Source organism: Haemaphysalis longicornis, unplaced genomic scaffold, assembly GCF_048455015.1.
Source record: "Haemaphysalis longicornis isolate Haplotype H1 unplaced genomic scaffold, Haemaphysalis longicornis Haplotype H1 scaffold_14, whole genome shotgun sequence".
In the NCBI taxonomy this organism is placed as follows: Eukaryota; Metazoa; Arthropoda; class Arachnida; order Ixodida; family Ixodidae; genus Haemaphysalis; species Haemaphysalis longicornis.
Genome location: NW_027526245.1, coordinates 27,376,885 through 27,402,560, shown reverse-complemented (window position 1 = coordinate 27,402,560; position 25,676 = coordinate 27,376,885). Strand labels below are relative to the sequence as shown.

General features: G+C 46.2%; 1 protein-coding gene across 1 annotated transcript in view; it reads left to right on the top strand.

Moving 5' to 3' along the window:
* LOC144165217 (uncharacterized) overlaps window positions 1-25,676 on the top strand; it is a 270,867-nt gene that overhangs the window by 14,273 nt on the left and 230,918 nt on the right. The gene's annotated exons all lie outside the window — the stretch shown is intronic.

Here is a 25,676-nt window from a genome sequence, read left to right as displayed (position 1 = left end):
TCGCTTTGTTGAATGTACTAAGAATGTTGTCTACCAGATACCCTTGAGATGTGAGTATGTGTGTATAGGGCAAACTCGAAGGTGCCTTAATATAAGATTACGGGAACATGCATAGAGCTTGAAAGGAAGCCCTTTCACGCACTTAGCTACGCATAGTAAAGATTGTGGCTGCACACCTCTTTTTCAAAACACAGTTGTTTTGTGTACACATCACAATCAAACTTCCAGAGAGATTGTGGAAGCCTTTAATAGTTCTAAGTACAAAACAAGTTTGTAAGTCACCCCCTGTAGCCTTGTTGGACAAAGAAATATCGATGTTATCTTGTATGTATTGCCCGAAGCCGGCACGTGTTTGCTGTGTGCTCCGTACAAACTTTTTTTGTGATGATGATGTGCAGTTTTGTAGGCATATAGGCCCTTCGTTTCAATCAATTAAATTTCAGTTGTTAGATGCGGTAGTCCTCGTCATTTTCTTCTTCGTCCTGGGTTGTTTTTGTGCAATCGGTGCCATGGATAGATTCCAACTAGGCCGGTTCCCGGTGTTGCTTCATTCTTTGCCGAGTACCCCAAGAGCCAGGACCTTGTAACGCCCCGCATTTAAACCAATACTGCTGATTACGCCGAAGTTCGATCTATAACGTTACAAAATCATAAATATATATAATTTGTCAAATGAAATTTTGAAAAACTAAACAAATAACGTGAATATAAACAATACGGAAAATTGCAAACGGAAGAACGTCCTGCGTTACCACAATAGTGCAGATTTTTCCGTAGTTCCACCTGTAGCCGTTATATCAGCGTAAGTGAACTAATTGGTGGAAAGAAATTTTGAAACACTAGCGAAGTAAGAAAAATATAAGAAAATTATGGAAATTGGCGAACCCCGTAAGCCCCTGGGTTTCCAGAATAATGCTGATTTCGCGGATGTTATAAGTTTAGTCATTATAATAGCGTAAACGGAGATAATTGGCCCGACAGGATTTACAAAGACCAAAACATTTGGCTGTAACGAACTAACACTCATGACAAGCGGTATAAGAATGCTGCGATTTAGAGGAAAATTGTCTGAATTTATGCAGATTTCCAGTAGGCCGAGCACCGGAGCCGAACCTAAATACTTCCCGCTTGTTAAGGCAACCGGAAAGCTTTTCCCCCCAACACGAACATTCCATTAAAGCACTGCTTTTGCAAGCTGCTACGTGTATAACGTTTTTGCGCAGCCAGAGTGCGCTCCACAGAATAAAAAGCTGATATTTTGAGCGCATCCCTGTGTTTTGTGTCTTCTCAGTCCGTGTACACTCTAAACAGTGCGACGTCTTCCAGCCTAAGCCACCTCTCAAGACGACCCTAAGCGATGGGCCGTTTTTAAAGCCGCACTGACCATGTACCGGTTGCATGAATAAACAGTGAAGCGCCGTTTCCCGGCCGGCCTAACGGGCGACAAAGCAATGGTGTGCCCTACTCGGTACCTCGTGTTCCCTACAAAACGTCAGATGCACGCCTGTCTCCAGCAAGACATTTTGTTATTACGTACAGGTGGAGTCAAAAGTTGACGGAGCACACGTTGGAGATTGTGGGAAAATTTCTCCTCCTGGTGCCTATCCAGCCGCCCTTAAGTGACTTTTTAAGAAAGTCCTTCTAAAATAAAATCTTCGATCGATCGATTTTAGGGTTTAACGCGCCGACGCAACGCAGGCGATGAGGCGCGCCGTAGTGGAGGGCTCCGGATTAATTTTGACCACCTGGGGATCTTTATCGTGCGCCGAAATCTCGTACACACGGGCGTTTTTAAAATAAAATCTTGCCACACACAGCCAATTCAAGCTGATAGCCACATGAAAGAGGAATTATCCCAGAATCACAAACCCGTGCTCCATTTACTTTGGAGTGCGCCTTTACGTGCACGCACGTCAGGGAGTCCCTCCTCCGATTCCTTATCGACCTCGGCGTACTCTAGAGCGCGGCACACATGGGCGTCAAGCACACGCGATTCGCATGTGACTGCAAGTGACGACAGTCGCACATGGCCGATTTCAGCGTCGTGCGCTCATAGAAGGCTTGTGAAACGCCACTAGAAAGCCAGATGTCTTCGCTCAACTCGTCGTGCGACCCCAGATTGGAAGCCGCGAGTAGCAGCGACGTCACTGCGTAAGATGCGCATGAGGCCCCGAAGATGCGCTTGCGGCGATGGTGGGAACTGCGTTTTCCGTCGATCGGCTCCAGCGAAGCAGGAAGAGGCTCGCGCAACTTGTTCCTACAGCGCATTTTCCTCTGACTTCTTCAGCTTTTTAACACGAAAGTGTTTTATTCCCGGATACACTAAGATTTCGGTGACGTCATATCCGTCACGCAAGTGACGCCATTATACTGAAGCAAGCATCCTGTAAAGGGTGCACCCCTGCACACAGGGTCTTCTTGTGGGGAAGCAGCCTCTGGTACTAAAGAGTACGTTATACTTAGGGTTGTTCGTTTTCTTGTTTGATATTTCAACGCGGAAGGGTTTTGTGCCGGAATACAACGAGAGTTCACTGGCGTCATATCCGTCACGGAAATGACACCATACACCTTTGCCAAAGCGACTCGGCAGCAGGACGTCACTCGCCAAGCACACCCACAAGACAGCCGCCGACCCGTAAATCGTGGTCAGCTGCAGATTTCGCTGCAGATTTCGCTTTCGTGTTTTACCGATTCCTATGACAGAAGAATCAACCACAGTTTTTAGGAAATAGTTTGTCTCGGTAGGCTAGAGTAGCGGCAGAAGATAGATATAACGCGACAGCCATCATCCATGAACAGCGTCAATGCAGGCACCTGGTGGACGGCGCGTATGAGGGAAACTGTGGGTGCTAGACGTTCCCAACACCGCTTTAATTAACATGCGAAATGCAGTGTATCACCTATGAACAGCAGGATTTATTTTTCTTTCAAGATAGAAAATGCTTTCCTTTCCTTGCGTATTCTTCTTGCATGTACAGTTGAACGTAGTTATAACGAGCACTGTAATAGCCATTTATTGGCTATAGCGAACTAAATACAAACTTTGGTTGGTCACTTTTTATTTCAATGCCATTCTTTTATAACGAAAGTGAAAGCGTGGGAGCCACGGGCGATGTCGGATGTCACTGAGAAATATTTGAGCAGATGTCTAAGAAGCTATTTGGAAGGAAAAAAAACCGTCGTCGGTAACTGTAGAAGTTTAAAGGCCATTTCGTTCGTGGACACTGTGCAAAACTTCTTCCTGCTCAGTTCTGTGAACAGACACTATACGAAGATCGCATCCGTCATCAAATGAATAAGGACACAGGCCTGTTTTGTCAAGTGAACTCCGTTGTGTTGTACTTTCACGTACTCATGTTCCGTTTCATTGAGTTTGTAATGCAAACGGGGAAAGGTAATGGCTACCTTGTTTATAGTGGATTTGAAGCGTCCAAAAATGCATTCTTGTGTGAAGTATTCTTTGCACGAGCCAGGTTTCGATTTGTTAGAGCCGATTTTTACCTCTACTTTTACAACGAATATCGGGCATAAAGAAAAAATTGGCTGTCCCATACTACTTCGTCATAACGAGCTTCGACTGTACATCTAAATCGCCGGGAGCGCACTGAACCACGGAGGCAACAGTGGAGCGAACAGTAGACGCAGCGACTCTGACGTGGCACATATTGGAGCACGTGTTTCCAGTTCACGGGGGCTGCTTTTCGCGGCACCCATATTTCCTTCCAATCGTGCATCACTCCGGGAACATGTGTTTCATACTCCAGGCTCTTGATGTGCGGCGGCTCAGGCCAGAAGAAATCGAATACTGTTGAGGAGCGGGCCCGGCCCACAGTGCAAACCCTTTGTGAACATTCGCTGGTACCTGTGATATACAATTTCTAGGCACAGACATAATTATGGTACTTACTGCGTAATGATCGCACTTTTTTTTTCCAGAAATATGATGCAAATTTGGGGCTACGTTCATTACGCGAGGTAAATTTTTCGCGAAAAACGTTTCGCCGCAAAAAATTCAAGCAAGTTGCAGGTCAGAATTTTTACGATAGGTCTCATGAACATAATAAACATAATAAACAAGAACATGATAAAAACTCCACGCGCCACGGCCAGCCGCGTTGCAAAGTGACGCAAAATGCAGTGTTTTCATGAATTACGGAACGCGCCGGAACGGGTTTGTTGCGAGGTGTGAACAGGACCAGGTCGACCAATGAATACGTGGCTGCTGCCGCCAATGTGGGGGACATCAAAACTGCAGACACAGTTGCTGACGCAGCAAGCTTGGCGCATTTTTTTCTTTGTCTTGTGAGTACATCATATGCATTTAGTGAGAGTTTTTTTCCGCACCAATATAGAACTCATGCTAGCCGACATCGCTAATATCGGGAAGTCTGCGGCAATAACGTAGCCATGTCCGCTTTGAAAGAGGTGGAAATGTAGGTACGCACGACCATCATAGCTAGACTTGGCACACATACGACATATTATTGCAGCGGCAAGCTCAGGATATTTTGACGACGAACTTCAGGGGTGCCATCATTACGCGAGTACGATCATTATACGAGCAAATACAGTATGTTTCAAAATGTGGGGTGGGAGGGGCTGTGAAGAAATAGTTCTCCATGCGTACGTACGTATCGTGCGTCGTCATCATCCTGACTGCTTAGATCAAATGGTCCGCATAGCTCTCTCAAGAGGGCACGGGGCTTCCAGTAACGTGGGGAGGACCGCGGTATTTAATTTATATAACTGGCAGCGGAGGATGCGTAGTAGACAGTTGAGCAGGACATGCCCTTCTCGAGGAGAGTGCTCATTCCAATGCCGCGTCATTGAGATGTGGGTGCATTTCCGAGTTTAGGTATGCACCGGTCATCACACTAATTGACGGTGAAGTATCTTTCTCAATCGGAACTCGAATCAGGCAATAATCCACGACCGCATTGACAAATTTGCAACAGCCGGTTAGGAAGGAAGGATAATACAGTGCATGAAAGGCAGGGAGGTTAACCAGGTTACAGTCCGGTTGGCTACCCTACACATGGGAAGTGGGGAAGGAGCGATTTAAAGAGAAAGAAAGAGTAGTGAAAAGACAGGAATAGAGCTTGAGAAGCAAGAAAAGAAAAATTAAAGATAACTACAAAAACAAAACAACAGGCGCTAATAAAGCCTAAACTGAAACGGTAAACTAACCAAATAACAAATGAACAATGGTGCACAGTGTCTCTACAATCGTTCAGACAGGCCTGTGTCCTTTAAGAACCGAAGTAGTGCTTTTGTGGCCTTTTCGGATTGTGATGGGCTACGTCTGTGACACAGAACAGTTTGCGCAGTTAATGGCTGGTTGTCGAGTTTCCGGAAAGCGGTTGACAGGTGCAGTCTCTGCGTTGCAAACCGGACACAGCGACACAAGAGGTGTTCTATTGTCTCGTCCGTGGCGCACACGTTACATGCAGGGCTGTCAGTCATGCCGATAGTGAATGAGTAAGCTTTAGTGAAAGCAACTCCAATCCACAGTCGGCACAGTAGGGTGGCATCTGAACGTGGCATGTTAGTGGGTAAGTGGCGCTGCAGGTCAGGATCGAGCGAGTACAGGCGGGGGTTTGAAAACTGCGGCGTATTCCTAACGGTCAGCGTGATTTCGCGGGCGATGGAGCGCAGTGACCTTGCTGCATCATGGCGTGACAACGGGATGTCGGCCAATTGGCCACTTTCATGGGCATGATGAGCCGCTTTGTCTGCACATTCATTCCCATAAATGCCGCAGTGGCTAGGGAGCCATTGAAAAATAATATTGTACCCATGCCTTGTTAGAAAGTCATACGCTTGACGAATCTCGGCCACAAGCTGTTCGTACGGGCCGCGGCGAAGAGCAGAGTGCAGACTCTGGAGAGTTGGCCTGGAGTCGCAAAGCAGAGCCCATTTTTGTGGTAATTCTTGCTTTAGGTACAGAAGAGCTGTCCGAACTCACAGCCGGTTAGGAACGCAACGAATTCCAGTACGGGGAACAGGTGATATTTATATATATGCACATGCGCTGCTCCTGCCCCCCGTACGTACGCATGCAGGCCAGAAAGGCAGCGTCCATTCCCCTAAATGCATGCAGGTAATACTTTTAGGTCCTGGGATAAACACAGCTCTAATTTGATGGGCAGAAGTATGATGTGAGTTATTAAGGGGACCTTGCAACACTTACGTTCTAACAGCCGAGCTGTCTAGGCCGACACAAATCCGTGCGGCGTATACAAAAACTTCGAAGCCCCAAGAAATCAATGTGGTTAGGGAGGTGCCGGGAATGGAACGTAAAACCGGCAACTTAGCAGGCAACCGGCAACCCAAAAGACTGAGGGTTACGAGTTAGCAACGGTTGGGAACAATAGAATGAACTGCATATCGTAAAGAAAAAAAAACGTTTCTCGTTCTCGGACTCGAACCTGGGTCCCCGCGTAATGACACCGGCTTCTAATCGATTGAACTACCGTCGGATTCCCGCGCGAAACATTCCCTTTGTGTTCGTATTGCGGGCGTTGGCTTTGGACTTTGCCGCGGATTGTAGCGCGTGTTAACGCGGTCCACTTTGGGAGAGATGTGAAAGCCTGCGCACGAAACGACCTGGACCTGCCAGTCATAAAGAACAATGAGGGGAAAGTTCATTTCATTTCATTTCATTTCATTTCATTTCATTTATTAAACCTTAAGGGCCCGAAGGCATTACATAAGGGGGGGCGTATATCGAAGTTGGAAGTTTCATAGCAAGGTCACAATATGAAGGTACACACTGATTACAACAAATAAAGACAGCAAAAAACGAAAAGAACACGCATAACAAAACATGAAAATACATTATAGGCGATAAATTCTGCGAGCACAGTAAAAACACAACTATAAATGCAAGAGGTAAATGTGCTGTTAGGACGTAGCATTTGTATTTTGAAAACGGGTTAGTTTATCGCGAAATATTTTGCGGTCGCTGCAAGAAGCAATGTTATCTGGTAGTGCATTCCAAACTGTTATGGCATGGGGGAAAAATGAAATAAATGTGAGGGGATGTCACATCGCGCAGAAACTTGGTTCAGCAAGATTTTTTGAGCGGCTAGTTGGTCTGATACCTGAAAAGCCTTGGGGATTGCGCGGAACGATGACACGAAGAGGAGACAACAGGATGAACGCAACTAACAACTAATTTATTCAAGGGATTACGCCCCAAAATATAAGAAAAATTGGCGCATGCACCGAACATACATGTGCGAAACGCCAAGAAAGAACATGTTCATCGTCAACCCTACAGACTAGACTATAACAATTCAGACTCTCTTTTATACTAAGCCTAAGATGTGTCACTCACGCAATTGGACGGAGCATTGCAGAAATTGTGAAAAAAAGTGGGTGCAGGCCACGACTGAATGAGATTAAGATTCTTGGCCGGGGCAACAGTGATGTAGCGCGGGAGATAATGGAAACCTTCTTGATAAATAATGCGCACAATTGCGTGAGTGACACATCTTTGGCTTTGTATAAAAGAGAGTATGAATTGATAAAGTCTTGTCTGTAGGGTTGACGATGAACATGTTCTTTCTTGGCGTTTCGTACATGTATGTTCGGCGCATGCACCAATTTGTCTTATATCTGGGGGCGTAAGCCCTTGAATAAGTTAGTTGTTAGTTGCGCTCGTCCTGTTGTCTCCTCTTCGTGTCGTCGTCCCGCGCAATCCTCATGGTTTTTCAAGAAACTTGGTGCCTTACTCAAAGAACTTGAAAGCGAGCGTCGGTCGCAGATCTTGTAGCGAGACGAAATGACAACCGGTGGACCGCCAAGGTAACAGAATACAGATACCGAAAGACGGGCGAAGAAAAAAAAAAAAAAAAGAGAAGGCCGGGAACTCGATGGAAGGACGAAATAAGGAATGTCGGAGGCAAAGATTGAACTCGGGCAGCTCAGGCAAGGAGGGATTGGAGGTCAAAGGCTCAGCCGTTTCGTCCTGCAGAGGATTTAAATTGTCTCACCTGACGATGATGACGATGATGATGATTATGCTGGTGAAGCTAGTGCTATATCTGCTGTACCCGCCGCAGTGGCTCAGTGGCTAAGGCGTTGCGCTGCTGAGCACGAGGTCGCGGGTTCAATTCCCGGCCGCGGCGGCCGCTTTTCTGATGGAGGCGAAAAGCAAAAACGCCCGTGTGTACGAGATTTCGGCGCACGTTAAAGATCCCCAGGTGGTCAAAATTAATCCGGAGCCCTCCACTACGGCGCGCCTCATCGCCTGCGTTGCGTCGGCGCGTTAAACCCTACAATCAATCAATCAATCAAATCAAGCTACATCTGCATACAATTTTCTAAGGATGTTATTCACCGTGGTTCGTTTAAAATACAAAACGTGACATTGTACGTTTTGTATTTTGCATCGCCGGAACGCAGTGCCGCTGCGTGCTGGCGGTAACTATTGCTTTGGCAGTGCTTCCGGACGTGAAGGAAAGAGTGAAAGCATTTATCGGAAGTGTTCCACAGTCCCTTCAAAGCGTGGCACAAAGCCTGCTGCTCTTTTGTTTCAGGCTTGAATCCCACCACGCTTTTGTCGGTACACTAGCTCGCCCACGCTGACTGATTAGGAAGCTTGCGCGTTTCTGCTGCTTTTAGTCGGTAGGTATGACACCCTGTTTTCAACGCAACTCCATAAACATCCTCTTGTATATAGACACACCCGCCGTCGAGCTTAGCCTTTCCACGGGCCGAAGGCCGATAGGATGCCACGGTATTTAGTTTTCTTTTTGTTGTGTTATCGCCTGTCGCATGCTGTCACGTAAGCGCGAACAGCGTTGCCGGAGGCGGTGCAAGCGGCATTCCACTGTAGCTTGAAACACACGCTTTATGATCCTTATAGGCTTTTGCTTGCATTGGAAGTCGCGTGTAACGAGCAGTATTTCGTAGTTTTGAGAGTCATCTCTGGTTAGAAGGTGTCCGCGTGGATAGAACGCTTTGGAGCAACGAATGTACGAGAAGCGCCTGGGCTAGACTGTGGCACTTCGGTTTCTCACGGTTGCAACACGGCCGCAGTTTCAAGACGGTCACGGTTGCAAGACAGCCACAGACGGCCAAGTTCAGTCCGAAGGCCTGAACTTGGAAGATAACGCCAGCGCATCGACCTTCAGAGCAAAAAAAAAAATAATCCGAAGGATATTTGCGGTGAAGATGAGCGATTGGTGGCCGGGAGAATTCGCAGGAGATAAATATCGCGTGTCTAAAAAAAGCACGTTAAAAAGCACCTTTCCGGGAATGCAGAGTAACAGTTTAACGCAAAGTACCAATGGAGCAAGATATAAATAGACATTATAAATTTGCGCAGCTTTTTACGAAAAGATGGTGGCGATAAATGCGTCGCTTATTCTATTTAAAGAAGCAGACGCCAGAAAAAAAAACACGGGGAAAAACTCGGGAGAGACTACATACCTGTACGAAGCTCGCATTCGTAACGCAAATGTAATAAACGGCCGGACACTTGTGTCATTGACTGCATCCATCGAACTTGTCAAGGACGCCCAGATAAGTGAAAGGTACGCAGGTTGCCTCCGAATTTAGACCTATATAATCTGTCCTTTGAAGGAGTTGTCGGGTCTACTTAAGCGGCAACGTTATTAGCTGAATTGCTCTGCTCGAGCCATTGAGCAGCTAACAGGTTTTTGCGGATTGATCGTGACGTGTGACGTCGACTACCTTTGAAGCAGTCGTGGTGCTGTGTTCTGAAATTTTCCTGAATTACCACCCAACTAAAGTATGCTTAGCACCCGCCGCGGTGGCTCAGTGGCTAAGGCGTTGCGCTGCTGAGCACGAGGTCGCGGGTTCGATTCCCGGCCGCGGCGGCCGCTTTTCTGATGGAGGCGAAAAGCAAAAACGCCCGTGTGTGCGAGATTTCGGAGCATGTTAAAGATCCCCAGGTGGTCAAAATTAATCCGGAGCCCTCCACTACGGCGCGCCTCATCGCCTGCGTTGCGTCGGCGCGTTAAACCCTACAATCAATCAATCAAAAGTATGCTTAGCGAGTTACAGCTTTGATTTAGCGGTGAGAAAAGGGCAAACAGTCCTGCTACCAAGCAACTGAACGGGCATGTGTGATATGCTTTCGAACAGGCCCTGTACGTATGTATTCAGTGTACTATACACTATAGCGGGCGAGCTAGCTTCGGCAGAAGCACTTCGTTATGAGTTTTGAGTGGATTAGCTAATGATTGGAATTGCTATCAAGAGGAATACAAGACATAGACTTCAACCTTATACGTCTAATCACATGGATGTGAATATTGAGTAGGTTAGTTCTAAACAGGCACCGTTCTCTACATCAGTTCAATGCGGACGCGAGTATGTACAGTCGTGGACAATGATACACGAACACGAAAATATCAACCAGAACACACAAATAGCGCGATTTCTTTCAACGCAAGTCAAAATGACGCGTGGTTTAGTTACGAGAACAAACCAGGGAAACGTGGCTCTCAAAATATAACACTAGCGCGCCATTATTGGGCATGTAGTTTAATAATTGTTCAATTATGAGGTTTGTGGTTCATATTTTCGGATTCGCAATTCATTTGGCTATGACTGTACGCTCCTTTCTTAGGTCTTCGCGAGCCAAATATATTTTTGTTTCCTTCTGAAGCCAGAATCACAAAAAGCGGTAACTTCTTTCTTGTCCGTCTTTAATGAAAAAACCACCGACAAATGAATTTTCCGGAGCTCCACTTCTCTCTTCATAAATTATATGGAAATAATTTTTTTGCTACAATATTGTCTTTTTTTGCAGCTACATGAAGCTTTTTAGCCTGCTCATGAGTGATTCCAAAGACAAGTGACAGTTCCTACTTGGCACGTGATGGAGCGCTCGTTGAAGCGCGGATGGCGTGGACACTAGCAGAAGATGTTTATATGCTTGCATGAAACACTACGAAATGACCAAGCACTGGTTTTTCATCTCGACGCTACCATTGGCTTAATTAATGAAACGACTCTCATTTATATTCGCGAGCGCCTAACGCCGCCATTACTTTGAAGACTCGTTTCGTGGGAGTGTGAAGCTAGTCGAGAAAAGTTAAAATAGCGTAAATAATTATGTCAGCAGGGAAGGTTTCAAGGCTGCAAGTGTACGTAGTTTGGTTGGGGTTAAGGGGGCAAAAAGCAAATAAATAACGAAGATAAATACTGGACAGTTAAATACGAAGTCAAATGAATGGCACAGACAAGGGAAACGCAGATGCGAATTGCGACTCGAGTTTGTAAAGCGTCTTTGATTTTTTTTTTCGGGTGTGTCAGTTAGTGTGAAGGTCGCGGCTTCATTAAAAGTGAAAATGAAGTCTCTCCTTTGATGTACTGGGCCAAAAGAAAGACACAGAGAGAGTAGGTTCGTTACATGTACCCAAGCTTGCTAGCACAGGGCTCGGCACAACTTGAGAAAAACACGGGTATTTCCGGCTGGATACCAACTGGGCCTGACCTCCGCATTACTCGTTGTCCGATCATAGTGGGTGCGATGGCGTGCAAGCCGAGCATGTTCCTCGAAATAACTCTCTCATATTCAACACTTCTTATCTTTGAGGGGAAATCCTTAGTGCTCCGTTGTACGAAAAACGGGCGCTGTTGTCCGGTTGTCAAAATGGCCGGCGATGTAGCAGTAACAACACCTACAAAAACGTAAAAATACGTCTTAAAGTGCGAATGTAAATAATCTCCATAAAGCTCGTCAGTTCATTTGAGAAGAAAATTAAGCGCATCGGTGTTCGAGCGAAACCTACTTACGGGTGTCGAGAGTAAGAGCGGAATAGGTTACAACCAGGCAACATCAGCATGTTTTAAGCGGCGGAACAGCAGCTAGAGTTTAGTGCCTGCGACGTTGGCGTCATAAAGCCTAGCAGGGTAACGGGACGGCACGAGAGTAGAATGGGTGGATGCGAGCCACTCAGGGCTTCGATTCTAGGAAAACTGTGGCGTGAAGATCGGACGGAATGCTTTTCGAAGTGATTCTTGCGAAAAGACAAAAAGCGAAAAAAGAGATAAAAACACCATGTAGCACGAAGTAAGTATTATATTGTACTTTCGCCTTCACGTTGTGCTTCGCCTTCACAGCAAGTAAAAACACGTAAATGCCCTAAATACTTTTTTAGCAAATAGAAAAAAGTAGAGCATTTGCGTCACCCTAATATCAGAATAATTCGGTAAGCTATCAAGAATGGCATCGCGGTTGCGCACATTTTCATATGTGCAGTGTGGGGGGACATGTGGACAGTACAAATTTTGTTTATTCGTCAGTCGACCATTGCTTTGAATGCGGCTAAATTCGCACATAGCGAATTGTGGTTGCGTGGGGAAATGCCACCTGTTTAAATAACCAATTCACGGAGTTCGGGCTAATTAAGTGGGTGCCGTCCATACTAAGTCTGGGCCATGAAAGCAGATCTAATGGCATTCGTAGCAATACAGGGAGACAGGGGTTAATCAGGTGTTCGACATGGCAAAAAGCGTGGGAAAAAACGAGACCCAAGAAGGAACAGTTCCGCAGGACGAGCACTAGTAAAGTACCGCCTGTTATGCGTAAGTGATCGTTCTTGTGCGCCCGTTTTAGAGACGAAGCCCGTTATGGGCTTGGGCTGTCAGGGTCTCATGTCGTCGTAGCATCATGTAGACGCGGTACTAAACCATCGGGACACTCGTTTTCCAACGCCTCGCGCCAGATCGTTTCGTTGGCGTGGGGAAAATGCGCACAAGAACACACCGAGACACTCATTTTTCAGCGCATCGCGCTAAAACACTTCGTGCTTCCTAGACGTGAGAATTGCAGCAAAGCTGTATACCTCTTCCCCCAATGGTTTCAGGTTAGTGGAGATGGCCCATGATTTTTTTACGCTTTTTATCATGTCGAAGTTCTATCACCACCTCGCGAAAATTTGTGCGTTGAACACGCTGATTAAGGCCATGCGGTATCTATACAACAAATTACTCTGTCTCTTCAATCCCCAGAAACCCCGACCAGCCGTCTTTCTTAGCGAGCTTTCCTTTACGGCAACGAGGTTTTACGCGAATGGCTTGTTGGTATTTCGCTTTCGGCCGGTAACGTCCGCATATTTTCGATTCTGACGGCGAAAATTTATGCTACAAATGACATGATTTCTTTGTAAAGTAGCTGGTTATTGTCTGTTACAAATGGCCTTCACCCGTAACCTCACCTCTATTTGCAGCGGGCCAGGCTAATTGTAAGTAGATGTTTCGGTCACTGTTACGCTTTGGCTGTAGAACACGCGCTATTTTACAAATTCTATATATATACCATCACAGTTTCACCGCAGTACTTGCACATTGGTTTGTTGTTTAGTGTAGAAAAAAACAGCGCTGCAAACACGTCGCTGCTCCAATAGCCAGCTAACCCGACGATGTGGTGAATACTGTTTCAAATAATTCCAAGTGTAGTGTCTTTATGCTGCGCTTCCATCTTTCCTTCTTTTCAAAACGTTCTCACTCGTATATAAGTTTAGCTACCTGCCGCTGCTGGCTGGTTGCCAGTCGTACTGAAAATGCGTTCCATCAGTGTACATACGATTTTAAACAGTTGTATGTACATTTAATTTGTTCTGCTCTTGTAAACACCTCGCTACATCGCGCTCTATTTTGGAGCGACGGTGTACTCTTACGGCCAATTTAGTCTAACCCCATATTCATAAGCACAGCGTATAATTATCGTCACTTCCTTCCCCAAAAACGTATTTCTAAACGTGCCCTTGTGGATTCCTCGTTCGACCAAATTTGAGCTCTCCTTAACGAAGCCCTTGACTTTCATTCATCATCCATTTTTCCGACCATCATCGTCATTTCGCTCATGGTTAACCATTCAAAATTTTAAAATTCATGAACTTGCCTTAATCTTGATATACGTAGTGTAAACAACCTTGCGTGTAGGGCTTTAGTAAAAATGGTGTAGGAGGGTATTCAGACATGTCGACGTCGTAGAAAAAAAATGCAGCATCTCCTCTCCGTGGATTCTGGCGAGGGTGCGGAGTATGGGAACTCGAAATGACATCCCAGTTGCGCCCCGAGTGACACCCAATTTGCGCCCCGACCGTCATTCGATTTGAGTCGTGAGTTGGACCTTGATTATTCCCTAAATGAAGCTACAACTAACGACGCAAATCGAATTTCGCCTTATTTTCGCTTGTTGGTGGTGTGCGCACAGATGGACGCGGACGGACATTGGGAGGTCCCAAGGTACTCCGCACCGTTACAGGGGAAGGAGTAAGCCGTTCGACTCTCGGGTACTAACTCGCGGTTGTAGCCCAATAGGTAAGACGACTCGCACTAACGCCTTGTGGACTACCAGACACAGGCTCGAATCTAGTCGCTGCCTGTGTGATTTTTTGCGATTGTAAATGCTTTGCGCACGGATGTGGACGGCCATTGTGAGGTCCTAAGGTACTCCGCCCCTAAAAACGGCCTTTGAAATGCCCAGTTAGCACTATTTCGTGCCTTGTGTACAGAACAGGTGTTCTTGATCGCTACGCCAGCGATTAAAACTAAAATAGCTGCGTCATCAATGGAAAGCTGATAACAAATTAAGCCGGTTCGCTGTTATGTGCAACGCTCCGTACCAAACAGGAGGTTCAGGAGGCGTTTAGCTGTTACAGAGCCTGTACGAACGCCGTTTGGTTTCGCCGCTCTGTGGAACGCCTCGCGCTATAGGACGGCCGCGTTTTTTTTCGAACTTGCGCATGGATGGACATCGACTGGATCTGCACCCAAACATGGTCATCACGTTTCCCGCTGACGTCACTCTTCTTCCTGCCTTGAGGCGGGGAAGTACAATCCCTGCGCTCTACGTTAACCATACCGTGTCCACACGCACTTCTCGCAAAGTTGACGAGCCGCCCATTTGGGCCAGTGCGCCATTTAATTAAGTGCGAAGACCCGTCCTATTCACGCGGCGCACACATCCTGGTCATGAATATTCAGTGACCCCGACCTTCGCCCGTTCAAATGCTTTCAAAGTCAATTTTTCCCTGGAACTGTGGAAGATTGAAATTCACTGCTCTGATTTGGACCGTCACCTTTTTTTCTTAACTTGTATGCTCTTGCCTTAATGCTGTCTCTTCCTTTGTACAATTATGTTTGACGTTCTCACTCCTGCTTGTGCCCACGCATTGGCCTGCAGTTTTCTGAAATAAAATAAAACAACTAAATAGTTTATTCGCAGTAACAAGCAGTAAATCCAGCGGTACAAATGTTGCATGTAGCTTCTAAAGCGGGCATTGCTCAAAATTTCTCTCCTCACAACCATGTACTGCGTACGAAAAATAACAAGCTTTAAAACTGAGTTCGGAAGCTGGTTGCCAGAAACTGCGCCCAGCGCGTGCGCGATTACACGTTCGCCTGTGCAGGATCTCTACAAAGCACGGAGGTGCCACCGTCCTGGTTCGAGCGACCTTCGGCTCAGCCGCTCTCCGCCCGGCCAGGGAATTTCCGCATCGTTCTCAGGGGCCTTATCGAGCGGAAACGAGCCCTCCGGGATTGGAGCGTCTTAGGGACCGGCCGAAGATTACGAAAGCCCTGAAACGGGAGTGAACAATGACATGGAAGCGGTTTAGGACGAATTCATCAATGTTGCAGCTTCTTAGGGCCGTTCCATTGCATTCAAAATTCTCTAGAACACAGCCGGTGAATCTCACGAAGGCGAAGTGATCACCGTTTCGAGGCTAATTCGTAATTAGGCTTAAAGCTGATGCGCGGAGCTTTGTCCCTAACGGTTGCACTATTCAATGACAGGTCTAATTACCGCCTTCACGAGACATATATGTTATATAGATACTGGGGTTGTGCGTGCATTTGTTCCATCGTTTGTCCTAATGTATACGGTAATATTGTTCGGCTACCCTTGGAGATATTTTATGTGGCTCATCAAGGTGTTGGTTTGGGTGAGTTTGCAATCCGTACAAACATGCACTTGTGCCCAATGACACGGCCACCACAGAAGAGATGCATTACGCAGTGTGCAAATTCCAACTAAATTCGTTATGAAGTTCCCTGCAATTACGTAAACGAAAAGAGTGAAACTTTCCGTAATTATATAGTGGTCTTAGCCACCAATAGCCTTACAATTTTTTTTAACGGGGTGCGAGTTCTGATGTAACAAGAGTTTTTGATGTAACAGGACCGTTTTCTGCTGATCATTGGCGGATAAGTTGGTTTTCCCGCACCGTCTTTTTGTGTGACGAAGAACAATAAATCTATGAAACCTTAGCCGTAAAAACGTTCGTAGTAAAAGGCAAATTGCTGCAACAGGAAATAAACGCAGAAGCAATGCGGCCACTCTTGATTTTATGCTCCATCGAACAGAAACACTTCGGTCACATGTCCTCAAGAGATGCGTTTTCACTCTTTGGTAGAACTAAATCCGGTTGGACAACTAGTACAGTCATTCTAAATATATAAATAAAAAAGAGCACACACGCGAGCGCTGTCGAGATTGCTTGACTAGATCGCCGTGTGCATTGTGCAGGTATTACAAAGTGGGAACAAACGCGGAACAGGACATTGAATCTAATAAAGGTGGGTTCACATGCGTGTTTAACAAAAAGCAGATAAAATCGAAATACAGCATCAATACGTATGTTACTATACTATCTAATTGCGCATGCTAATATCTTGGTGATTTCTTATCACATGATCGTTCGTGGACTGCCAATGTTGATCGTGTCGTTGGTAAAGCCACAGGGGTTTTTATCGTTCTTCAAAGGAATCTGAGCTGGTCATCCCAGAAAATTGAAAAATGCAGCCTGCCTCACATGTGTTAAACCAATGTTAGGTCCCATGCAGGACATGAGTAGCGTGTCCTGCATTCGACCCTCTGCAGGCCAGCTCTTTTTAAGCAGGAAAAAATTCAGAAAGATTTGCGCGGTTTGCTTTAGGGCAGTTCAGGCGGACAAACAGCTGCACTGCTATAAAAGCAGAACTAGGTTAGGAATCGCTTTCGTTGCGCAGAAAAAAACTGGCCTTGAAGACTTTAATTTGTGAATTTCATGGGAACACTAAAATTGCTCGTTACAAATGTTTAGAAGAACCCGAATACATCACCACTCGAAATGCCCACCTACACAATGTAGAAAAGTCCGTGCAAAGGGCGTTCATCCACTACGTAGGCCTCGGTTAGTGACGTCCTTGGAGGCTTATCTTAGCCATTTTACCGCCGAAAACGTGGTAGAAGCGCGGTATGACGATTTAGATATCTAGAATCCTCATGGAACGATAACGTCGGATGTCAAGCATGTTGGTGTACAGTATGTTTTGCGAAGTATGTTTTGCAATCCATTTATGATGACCATTGTAGATTAAACAGGCTGCAAGAGACCCAAGTGTGCTGTGCAGATAAAGAAATGTTTTATTCCAGTCTGTGACCCCTTTGCTGTGATGCTTTTTTGGCAAATCGGGACACTCACTGAATACAGAATAAGGTATTTTCGGACTCAGGGACAAAACTAAACCCATCAGTCTGAGCAGAGAGGTAAGACGTGAGATTTGTTGTCTGGGTATAAGTGTGAATGTGTAGCGGCATAACGAACCTTTCAGCACCAGCTCATTTTGCCCACGACAACGGGGCCGCGAAATGCCGATATCGGCGGTAAGCAGCCGTCAAAACGCATGGGGCAAACCTTTCAGAATGTTCTACTAATGACCGCCTTTTCACACCGCCCATCAATTTTCTGGTGATCGCTTGCACGTACGCGTGCTATCTTTTTCGTCGCCAAGGAAGTTGTATTTTCCTCGAAATGCCGCATCACCTTTTTAGGTCGTGGGTGGTGTGGAGTATGTGCACCAGATAACATCCACTTTTTGTTCTCAATATCGCTCTCACATTTTTTCTCACATTTTCTTCTCACTGTGCTTAACCCTGGAAAGCCCGCCCACAGAACCGGTTTGAAAAAAATCTGATATTTCATTTATTGGCACTTTGGATACAAACAAACATGTTGACACATCATTAGTGCGAAAATACATAATCCATGTCAGAATTAAAAATTGTATCATATTTAATACAGTGGCCTTTGACTGTATGCCTTGGTAAGAACATCAAAGTCACTGTTCAGAGCCTGTGGTAGTCGCAAAGCAACCAGACACGATACAGCGTGTCCGGTGCTCTAGAGCGTACCGCGAAATGCATCTCGCCCAAAAAATTGCAACGACTCTAGCACAACCGCAGGGAGCACTCCTGGAGAACAGCTATAGCCCTGCGAAGCAGCATGTACTCAGCCAACATTTCAACGGCGCACAAATCCACCGAGTAATAGACGTCGTCCTGCAAGATACAGAGACTACAACTAGCAGGTGGGAGAAGTGCTGCATATCGGTACGCTGTGTACCGGGATAGGGTGCACGTGCCCACGAATGGGAGAAGACGAAGACGAAGTCCCGGCGCGCCAGAGCGCGCAGCTGACCCGACGCCATGTTTTAGCCGCAGCCAGCGGCTGGACTCTTTCTGGTTCCTGCAATAAACGGCATCGAGACTTCACAGCTTCGACGACCCCTTGCCTGCCCTAGAGCAAGCGCCGTCCAAGTAAAGCCCACTGTATCAATTATGATACGGCGAAAATAACCATGGTGTCACGCAGCCCAGATGCGCTACCTATCACGGAAAATTACGCATAGGGATCAAAAAACATTCGAGGAACAACATCTATATAAGAATTCAGGAATGGTATTCGATATTGACCGGTGGCAGAGTAAAAAGATCCAGGCGGAATCGCATCTTTCGGGCTGCTAGAAGCTGACATCTTTGAAACTCGGGTAGCACACCTCTGGTGGGAGGAATGCGATGCTTCGAGAAGCAAAGACTCTCTTCGATGTTTTGAGAGCACCACCAACCGATTCTTGAGCTTTCAGTATCGGTTTTCAGCCCAGGGTGCAGTTTCAATTTTGGCGTATCAAATATGATACGTTGGGCGTTGTGGGGTTAACAGAAGCGCGCCACGATGCCGGTTTTACACCTGTGCTTTTTTTAAAGCAGTTTCACTTGAACGCTGCTAAAACGAGGTAAAAAACCACGGCTGCATACAATTAAAACTAGCTACAATGAGCAAAGTGTTTGGGTTCTCTCATCACGCTTGCAAAGTTTTTTAAGGATGCAAACATTAGGGTACTGGCAAATGGATGTAAGGCGTCCGTCTGTCATGAGCGGAAAGATCTTCAGGTTGTCGGCTAGCAAGGGTCGAGACGAAGCGATAATTTGTGCAGCGTAGTGTGACCCGGGTAGCAACGCTCGTTTTTCCCCCGCGTCTGTAAGCAGCGGGATGATCAACGCTGATCCTTACGAGCGTGTTCTGCATTCCGCTCGCTATGCCGCATCATCACGCGAGTAATGAGCACTCGATAACTGAGAAAGCGGCCATAACAATGGTGGATATGCATGACGTACGTGCAGTCGCGCTCAATGTGAAGGTGATCGCTCGAGGGTTGAAGAAACAAGAAGCGCCATGTTGCATGTTGTATAATGGTTATGTAATGCAAGAGACAACGAGTGGAGGGAGGCAGCGCTATCTTTACCCCCAAATTCTGAAAACGGAAACTATGCAGCTTGAAAGGCCCGCTGGTCGATGCTCCCCCGATCGCCTTCAAATTGATCGTGACTGGACGTTACCATGCATTAGATAAATGGACACATCATATGCTAGTATGCAACGTTTGTCCTTTACAACACGCATGCATGCAGCAGCCTCGCAGAGATTAGCAGGAAAATTAGTGCACTCGACACTTCTGAGCAGTTTTTGAGCGCAGCTCGTGCGCATGGAAACAGTTGATGATGCAAACGTGGATTGATGTTTCGTTCTATAGCTGCCGCATGTAACGTTGTCCGAAAAACGACAAAAATGGAGAACCGATTGATTGATTGATTTTATGATTGATTTTATGATTGATTGAATGAATGATTGATTGATTGATTGATTGATTGATTGATTGATTGATTGATTGATTGATTGATTGATTGAGTGATTGAATGATTGATTGATTGATTGATTGATTGATTGATTGATTGATTGATTGATTGATTGATTGATTGATTGATTGATTGATTGATTGTAGGGGTTAACGCGCCGACGCAACGCAAACGATGAGGCGCGCCGTAGAGGAGGGCTCCGGATTAATTTGGACCGCCTGGGGATCTTTAACGTGCGCCAAGATCTCGTACACATGAACGTTTTAGCTTTTCGCCTCCATCAGAAAAGCGGCCGTCGCAACAAGGGAATCGAACCCGCAACCTCTTGCTGAACAAAACAAGCGTACACGCGCCGTGGTCAATGGTGAGAACAAAAAGAGAACACCTGAAATAACGTACTCATTGACTTAAAAACGGCGCCCCAGCTACAGTACAAATGGGGCTTTTTTAAACCGAATAATCTTCGAAGTTTACACAAAAGGGTTCACTAAAAAATTGCAGTTTCGTGTAAAGAGGGAGTGACTGATTAAGCATGCTACTAGCTGGTTCTCGGCTTCATGAAGGTGTTTACAGGACTGAAAGTTTAAGTTGTTCTAGTTAGGCGCATGACATACCGGTGAAAGCAGCGCTGTTTTCACCGACATGTTTACCTGATCAACATTTTGTGGCTACGTTTCTTTGGGCCAGACGAACTTCTGCTTAACTGTCTTTTGTTGCTAGAAGGTGAGGTCTACACATACAAAGACAAGCGCCTTCACCTCTGTGCTCAATCTGAGAAATGTTGTTGCACCCAAATGATTGAAAACAGCGCGATTTTATTCAAGCATTCCCGACTGCAGCGCGCACGCTAGTTGATAGAGGTCTTCCGTCTAAATATGCCGAATGTTTTGCTCTCCCGGTGCTTTGCAGCGGGCATGGAAAATGAATGTGTTGGAAACCTTCAGTCACTATTAAGGATAAAGTATGTCTGTCTCGAAACAACAACGAAGAAGGAAGAATTAAATTGTTGTAGCCGCAAGTAGCGCCCTATTTTAACATCTCTCTGATTTTTCATTGCGTTGAATTGTGACGTCGGTCCCTCGCGTCCACTGGTGGACTCCGTTAGTTGATATAAACATTGTAACGTTTCCATTTCAGTTCGTTTCCATACCAGGGACAAATTGAATTGCAAAGAGTAGTGATAGGCGAGGAACAGGAAACCACACAATACAATGTTAACACGACTACAAGCAATATATTTGTTTATCTTATTTATTTATTTACAGGTTACTGCTAGCCTGGATGCCAGGCTTTGAGCAGTCGTGGCGATACAAGAGAGAGAAAAAAACGGGATACCATACAAGCACGAAAACACACATCTGTGGGTACAACACTTTGAACCAGGAAAAAAAAACTGTACAAATACAATCAGTAGGATAACAACTAAGCAAGAGCAATACATCACGCTGAACCCAACGAGGCACGAAGAAATGATGAGGCATCAGGGCATTGCACAACATCGGCAGGTAACAGATTCCACTCATGGCACGTACGGGGAAAAAAGGAATTTTTAAAGACGTTTCTGTTACACAAAAGCTCAGCGACTCTCAGCGGGCGATCGGACCGTGTTGGGCGGCGAATGGCTGGCTGGATGTATGCGTCCTTCTCAATATGAACTCTATCGATATACAGCAAGTAAAACAATTTTAACAGATCATGATAACGTTGTACCGCAAGGCTTTCCTAACCGGCCCTGCGGCGAAGACTCCTAGGAGACGTTTTCCAGCTGTATCAGCTATAAACAAATCGCGCGGCTTTTCTTTGTATGCTCTCACGCTTATTGGTATATTGGTATTAACTACAGTGTATGAGTCCCAGATAATTGAAGCATATTCGAATAGTGGTCTGATATAGGTTTTATAAGCTAGCATCTTGGTATCATGAGAAGCTTTAGTATCCTAATGAACGCTTTATTATAAAAACAATGCATTAAATTGTTTACGTGTATACAATGGGAGCTATACTGTTTTTCGAAAGACGTGGTTATCATTAATAACAACACCTTGTGCGGGAAAGGGGCTCCCTTCACGGGAAAAGCGAAGCAACAACGATTGAAATGCTGTTTCAATGTGATGAAAAGGTCAACTTTGTGACGGTGATCGATGCGATGAAACAAATTTTGCGGCTGTGGAATAAGCCCCGCTGGCAAGATATGATGGTAGTACGGTTCATGAAAAGTGGCTAGGCCGCAGCAGTATTTTCTGCGAGTGCGTAGGGTGAGAAGAAATCGACCAGCTTTGAGTGCAGATATACTGGCAGCGCGACGGTATTAAAAAAAAATGATACTAGTGTCAGTGTTCCTAAATAGTCGAAGTTATGTCAACAGGTTAAAACGGCCGGGATCCAACACCCAGGACATATTCTAATTTAGGTCATGATGACGTTGAGTAGAGGGATAATTTTAATAAATTTAGACAGAAAATATCTTTGCTCGGTGTGCAGTGCCCAATAATTTCTTGCAATGAGCGAACGAAAGTGCTTGTACTGAAAAAAAAATAGCCTGCAGATGGATGTAATGTAAATACAAAGCGGACTGCAGGTAGTGCAAGACGCACGCAAAAGCTTTGAAGTAATTGCGTGGGATTCCATCAAACATATATGGCAACAGTTAGCAATTGCGTCACCATCTAAATATAGAATCGTGTGATCAGTGTTACTTTCTGCACAAAAATAGCGCAATTACGGAGACGCTCATTAAGATAAATTGCACCCATTACATTCTGGAACTAAACTTTAAAACTGCAGCATGGCCGAAGCCATTCGTTGCGAATTCTTTCAAGCATGTGTTACACCATTGCGAACCTCAGGCAATGATTACAAGCCTCCAGTACGCTGACAAACGTGTACGCAGTTTAGTAGCCGCGTTTAGGAGGGCATATTCATTTGGCTGTGTGATCCGGACGCGTATTTGTGGTTGACGTTCATAATAAGTGCTTGATTATTCAATTTAGTTGTGAGTTTATCACATTGACCAGTTCAAACTAATTTGAAATTACTGAAGCTCGTTAGGTGCATACTAGAGACACAATTGCAAACTGCACAAGTTTAATTTGTTCACACCATACGCATAGGCCTAAAACAGTAAGTGACGTCAAATGAAGAGTTTCTTCAGCTTCCGGATGAAGGGTGTGCTAGTATCTCATCTTCCATTGTCGGCAAGAAGCAACCTATTGACAAACGAAATGCAAGATGCATGAAGAGGGGTGGCATGCTTGTTGCCGGGTCTCGGCCTATCATTCCTGTCTTCTTTTTTTCGCATTCCCATCTCATCGGGGCGTAAGAGACTCGGCGTCGCCGCCACACTCCCGGCGGTGACTAATTTAGCCGGGCTCGCAACAGCCTCTGCTTTGTTCCCGACCTCACACGCCTCGGCTCGTAAGGGGATTAGCGAGGCGCGTATACCCTCCCACGCCTTTCCTCGCTGCCTTCTGGTTGCTGCCGGCATGCCCACAAGTTACGAAACACCACTGTGCGACCGTAGACTGGAGGGAGCCGATGCGTCGGCCTGTAAGATTCTTTCACAGTGTATCGCTACGCCCGTTTTCCGTGTGAGAACCGACCTTGGCCGTGGGGCAAATCCCGCTGACTGCTGAAAGGGAGCCACCGCAAAGGGAGCCACTGGAAAGCAGAGCCACTGCTCTGCTTCATTTAAGCGACTCAAAGCGAGCCACCTGTCTATCTTGGGGACGCCGGACCTACAGTGTCCGGTTCAATTTGGCGCCTTTAGGGTGCCTGCCTCGCTTTGTTTTTTTTTTTTTTGTCTTTGCATCTTCTTTCTGAAATCTGGAAAAAGCACACCTTGTGCTTGGACAGATTTTAACTGGCACCATGCATTCACGGCAATCACCAGTCGCGTGTGGAGCTTGTTAAGCAGGCGACATGTTTTTAAGCATGCGAAACGTCAGAAATCTATTCCTTTGAATTGAAGTGTTGTCTTCGCAGATGCTACACACCTTGATCACCATTAAACACTCTTGGTACGAAAATAAACCATTCGTTTGCTGAGGGGCACTGAACACTAGGCGGTGGCGCACAGAGGAACAACCCATTTGTTCGTTTTGTAATGTGGGTATGTGCCACAGCTTCTCCGTAACCAGACAATATTAAGGAAAAGCTTTCTAGCTCTACTAACGAACGTTTCTATCGTGGCGCACACGAAAAAACTCCCATGGCGGCTGGGAAGGGGGAGGGCGGTTTTCCCTCACGGAGCACAGTGTAGATGGCGCGGCGAAGGGTTACCCAGCGTTCCCCGCGCGAAAGTGCTTGCTCACACCGGCGGGCGCGTCGGCGGGACGGCTTTGTCGTCTCCTTAAGCGACCGTTGTTTTGGTCCTGTTTTGGTGCAGCTTCGCGTCCATGGCCCGCTTCCTTCGCACGGCTTGATAAACTTGTTAGACCGCCCCTTCTGGGTAATCCGGACCCGACGGAAAAAAGTGTTCGTACGGTAAAGATACGCTAATGATTGGTTTTCAAGGCGGGAAAACAAACTGCAGAGCACACATACAGACATCTGGCTGCTAGAGAAACGCTACCTTTTCCGCACTGCTTGCCACGAAGGGACTCCGTTTTCTATATCGATGAATACCAATTCGGTTGTGTTTTAAGAGGTATTGAAAAGGCGAAAGAAGCAACTGGTTCTAATAAATAGCGATTATAAAAATTCCCTCAGCTTTCTCGCAATTCTCAAACTTACTAAACTAACTAATGGAAATCTGTATAAATGGGAATCACTAAGCTCACATTCTGAATTGTGTGGGTGTCTGCGCTTGTGTCGTGTGGTGGTGTAACCCCAAGCTAGCTCATCAGCATGGCTAGATTCCGCTGTCTCACCCTTCGAAAGACAATCCTCTGTTGTTTTTTTTTTCTCCCAACTCACGGCCGGGCTACAGCGGCGGTGTCCGCCGCTCTAGCGCGGCGGAGGCCGACGCAGCTGCTGCGTTCGGCACGCCACCCCCGCGAATGCCAGGTAACGGCTAGCAGAATCTCTGGTTTCACTCTTCATAGGTCCACGTGTGTGACTCAAGTGGCGTCGTATGGTGAATTGTTGTGAGTGTCGTTGTTGTGAGCTTTACTTTTCAACTACCTTCACAGTGTGCATTGGAGCCAATTTTAAGTGCGAATGCACTTTATAAGCGACCCTGAATTCCGGCGACCGCCGTCCGTCCACATAGCAACAGCTGCGGGTGCGCGCGCTCCTCGTCTTCCTTGGCAACGGGGGGAGATGGGCGCGCGCTGCCTGGCCGCTGACATGGCACATACCCACGTGGGGGATTGGCCAGGAATCGGGCGTGAGAAGGGCTATTGCACCCGCTTAAAGGAGTACTGACACGAAATTTCAAAGCTGAGATCCGCTCTAGCAATCAAGTACAACCACAACACAAAAAGGTGTCTGTGAATAAATGCATCTTTCTTTGTTTGTAGTTGTGTGTGTGTGTGTGATCTCTTTTTCGCAAACATTACCGAACCGCGCAAATTCAACTCGTGCATTCGCACTTTCACATTCTTCCCCTCGGGGAAATGCGGGGAACTTTTTTGATGTTTCTTCCTACGCAGGGAAATAGCAACGAAGAACTCTTGTACACCTCGTGCTCCTTCAGTGTTAACACTAATTTCCTGATCGAACTATAAGCCCGCGGTTCGAGACGATGACAAGAGCGCGCGATAGCTTCTCAAGCAACTTTCTCAAAAATTTC